The sequence below is a fragment of the Psammomys obesus genome, unplaced genomic scaffold, assembly GCF_907164565.1.
Source record: "Psammomys obesus unplaced genomic scaffold, mPsaObe1.curated_primary_1811, whole genome shotgun sequence".
In the NCBI taxonomy this organism is placed as follows: Eukaryota; Metazoa; Chordata; class Mammalia; order Rodentia; family Muridae; genus Psammomys; species Psammomys obesus.
The window spans coordinates 12,612-16,775 of NW_026596115.1; the positions used below are offsets into that span (position 1 = coordinate 12,612).

Consider the following 4,164-nt stretch of genomic DNA (forward strand, 5'->3'; position numbering starts at 1 on the left):
AAGGCTACAAAGCTATCTTAAAAAAAAAAAAAAAGTCCCATTTATTGAGTTTTTATCTTAGAGCCTGTGCTGTTGGTGTTCTGTTCAGGAAGTTGTCTCCTGTGCCAGTGAGTCCTAGGTTCTTCCCCACTTTTTCTTCTAACCGATTTAGTGTGTGTGTGGTTTTATGTCGAGGGCTTCAATCCACTTGGACTTTAGTTGTTTTTTTTTTTATTTTTTATTAATTACACTTTATTCATTTTGTATCCCCCCATAAGCCCCTCCCTTCTCCCCTGCCGATCCCACCCTCCCTCCCCTTTCTGCATGCATGCCACTCCCCAAGTCCACTGATAGGGGAGGTTCTCCTTAGTTTTGTGCAGGGTGATAAATATGGTTTTATTTGCATTTTTCTACTTGTAGACATCCAGTTGTCCAGCACCATTTCTTGAAGATGCTGTCTTTTTTTCACTGTATGGTTTAGGCTGCTTTGAAACTCACTTCGTAGACCATGCTACAAACTGGGCTCAAACTCACAGACATTAGCCTGACGTTGTCTCCTGAGTGCTGGGATTAAGGACATGAGCCACTAGGCCCTGCCCTATCCATACATTCATATAGAACTTGATTTTTTTTTCTTCTTGCTTTTCATCAGACTGTGTTATAATTAAATCTGTTTATCTGTATCCTGCCCTAGAGGGAAACAGACAAAGCTTGATGGAATAGGGTCTATATAAGCATTACCTATTAGTTTACCACAGTGCTCCTTTACATCTAGATACAGCATCTTTTTTGATAAGTAATATATCAAAAAAATATATACAGGCTGGTGTGTCTATGAAGCAATTATTATATAGAAATATGGTAAGATAATAACAAACTACAGTAGATGCTGGATTCAAATCCTCACTCTCAATCTATCATTCAGGGCCGCTTTTGGGTAGTGCCACAAATATTATGCAGAACTGTCTTAAGACAAGCCCTAGAGTCTCTTCCCATCCAACCTGTCATACAAAACTAGTAAGAGACCACAGATACAACTGAAGGGAAGAAGCATTGGTACCCTTTTCTTATGCAAATTACTTATCCATTCAGGACATCCATGAGCCTGATTTATGTGTAGCACTTTCAATTTAATGGTGGAACACTGTTGATGTGGCTAACTTGATGCCTTGGAGGACCAGGGGACACCCAATTCCTTATGGGGAACTTTGATCCCCTGATAACTTGGTGAGTTGTGGTCAAGCATCTACAGTCATTCTTCAAAACACTTCCATCACACACATGAAAAGATAAACCCATAAAGATGTCCATACATTGTACAGTGAACACCTAGGATTTCTGGTAATTTGGTTTCTTGTTTGGAGGGAGGGTTGTTGGCTGGTTGGTTTGAGTTGGGTTGAATTTTGATTTTTTTTTTTGAGACAGGTTCTTTTTTTTGTTAAAAAATATTATTTTCTTTATTTTTTATTTTTTTTATTAATTACACTTTACTAATTTTGTATCCCCCCATAAGCCCCTCCCTCCTCCCCTCCCGATCCCACCCTCCCTCCCGTTTCTGCATGCATGCCACTCACCAAGTCCACTGATAGGGGAGGTTCTCCTCTCCTTTCTGATCTTAGTCTATCAGTTCTCATCAAAATTGGCTGCATTGTCCTCTACCATGGCCTGGTAAGGCTGCTCCCCCCTCAGGGGGAGGTGATCAAAGAGCAGGCCAATCATATGTGGGTATCCTAAACTTTCTGTGTAGCTGAGGCTGGCTTTGAAATCCTGAACCTTCTGCCTTCATCTCCAGGCTCTGAGCTTATAACCCCATGTCAGTCATGTTCCCGGGACTCCTCCTGGGATCACTTGTCTGGTACAGTGACAGAGTGACCTTCCAGAGCTTTGGTTACAGTGAGGGTTGGATGCACATTGGAGCATCATTCTTTAGGATGCAACACATGTGTAATTTAGATTTGTACATGTTGCTGTATTTCCCACCAGCATTTTTTTATGGCTCTGAGAATCAAGAATAGAGATGTTTATTTTTAACTACTTCTTTTAGCAATTCACTAGGAATTTTTTTTTCTTCTTGCTGCTACCACTTTAGATTTTGCTGGCCTACAGGACTTATAGACAAGGCAGGAATTGGGAAATGGCACATTGACATGTATGCAAAAGCCACTTGGAACTCCTCAGATGAACAGGAATGAAGAGCTCTCTTAAGTTTTTGAAACAGTATGTCCTAGTTAGGGTTACCATTGCTCTGAAGAAACACCACGACCAAAGCAACTTCAGGAGGAATGGGTTTATTTGGCTTACACACTGACATCATTTATTTATTGTTGTATATGTATATGAGTGCCACCAAGCAAGAAGAAGTTAAAGAACAGCTTTTTATACTCACACCTCTCCTTGCTCTTTGGAACCGGTGTGTAATTCAGGTTATCACCTTTGGGCCAGTAAAGTGCCTTTATCTGCTGAGGCATCTCACCGGCTCTTATTCACTTATTTTTAAGGCCTCACAGAGAGTGTGCTGGCTGAGGATGGCCCCTTGAGGCCTACCTGGGATATTTGAGTTACTTCTTCTGGGCTATATTTTATTCCCATGCTCTATGTGTGTCTGACTCTGTGGGATATGCTGATCCTGGACCCAAGCAAAAATAAATGAGAACAACAGTGCCATTTTCCCACATTTATTATACCTGGAAATTTGCCAATAATCTGTTACATGATGAATTCAAACACGAGGCTCATGAGGGTTCTACTTGATGGATAACTAGATATTCTGTTTGTTTGTTTGTTTGTTTGTAAAGACTGGGTTTCTTTGCATGGTCCTTGTAAACCAGGATGACCTGGAACTCAGAGAGAGACCCCTTCCCTCTTTCCCTTAGTGCTGGGATTTACAGGTGTGCACCAACATGCCCTGATATTATGGACATTCTTGATATTGGCTGAGTATTAAGGGAAGTACCAATTTATCCCTGTGGGATAGGACAGAACTAAGGCTGGAAGTCTACTGAACAGACCCTGGCAAGTATTTTTTTAGGCCACATGATCATCCATCCTTCACTACTGGTCCTGTTTAGAAACCAAACTGTGTGCCTTTCCACCGTTTCTCCTAACAGTGTCTTCTGGGAACAAGAAGCCACCATCACAGTGATCCTCATTTATCCTTTCTTGTTTACCTGTGTTGCTGTGTCTTAGTCAGGATTTCTATTGTGGTGATGAACCACTATGACCAAAAGCAACTTGGAAAGGAAAATGTTTACTTCAACTTAAATTCTGTAGTTCATTAGACAGAAATTCATGACGAGAATTCAAGGCAGAACCTGAAGCAGAGGCCATGGAGGAATGTTGCTTACTGTCTTGATTATCTTGACTTGCCAAGCCAACTGTCCTCCTCCTCCTTCTTAAATTTTTAATGATGGAAACAAAAATGCACCTAAAAGTGAAGCTTCTGGAGAAACCACTTGTTCTTCCCTGTCTTGTAACATTCTTCAAATTTGACCTTGGCCTCCCACCTGGCCTTGCATTACAGAGCTGTGTCGCTAAAGAAATCCCTGTTGACAACAGTCTTTTCCAAGGGGATGTCCACAGAGTACCTTGTGGGCACAAGGTGATTGTAGTTATAAATTTTCACAAAGGTTTGATCTTTCATCTCTTGGCAATTTTCATCTTCTCCATGGCAGCTGTCACTTTTGGGGAATAGCAGTCAATTCCAGCCACCAGGGCATGGCTGTAGGGCTGTCTGAGGTGTCATCATCAATATTCTTAACAATGACAGCTTTGCATCTGGAGTGGCATCCAGCCAAGACCAGCACCACTTTCCCAAGTTTCATGAACTTTCCCATTTCAACAGTAAGCAACGGGCACCCAGCAGAGAAGAAAGAAGGACATTTTTTGCTCAAGCCAGTTTTGTAACAGCATCCAGGACCACTGGCCCAGTCCAAGAATGGTACTGACCATAGCAGCCTGGAGAGACCCCATATGGACCATCATTTAAGAATACATACAGGGCTTGCCCACAGGCCAGACTGGTGGGAGAATTTTCTCAGTTGAGGTTCTTCTTCCCAAATGACATGTTTATATCAAGTTGATGTAAATTAGCCAGCACACCTTTCAGTGTGAAGAGGATTACAAGGAGGCTATCTACTAAGCCAGCAAGACACCTCAGTCAGTAAAATCACTTGTTGCTAGGCCTGA

The 4,164-nt window shown here is 41.8% G+C and overlaps 1 pseudogene; it reads right to left on the minus strand.

Annotated features, from left to right (window-relative positions):
• Positions 1 to 3,403: 3,403 nt before the first annotated feature.
• LOC129692656 (60S ribosomal protein L27-like) lies at positions 3,404 to 3,812 on the minus strand (annotated as a pseudogene).
• Between the last annotated feature and the right edge of the window lie 352 nt (positions 3,813 to 4,164).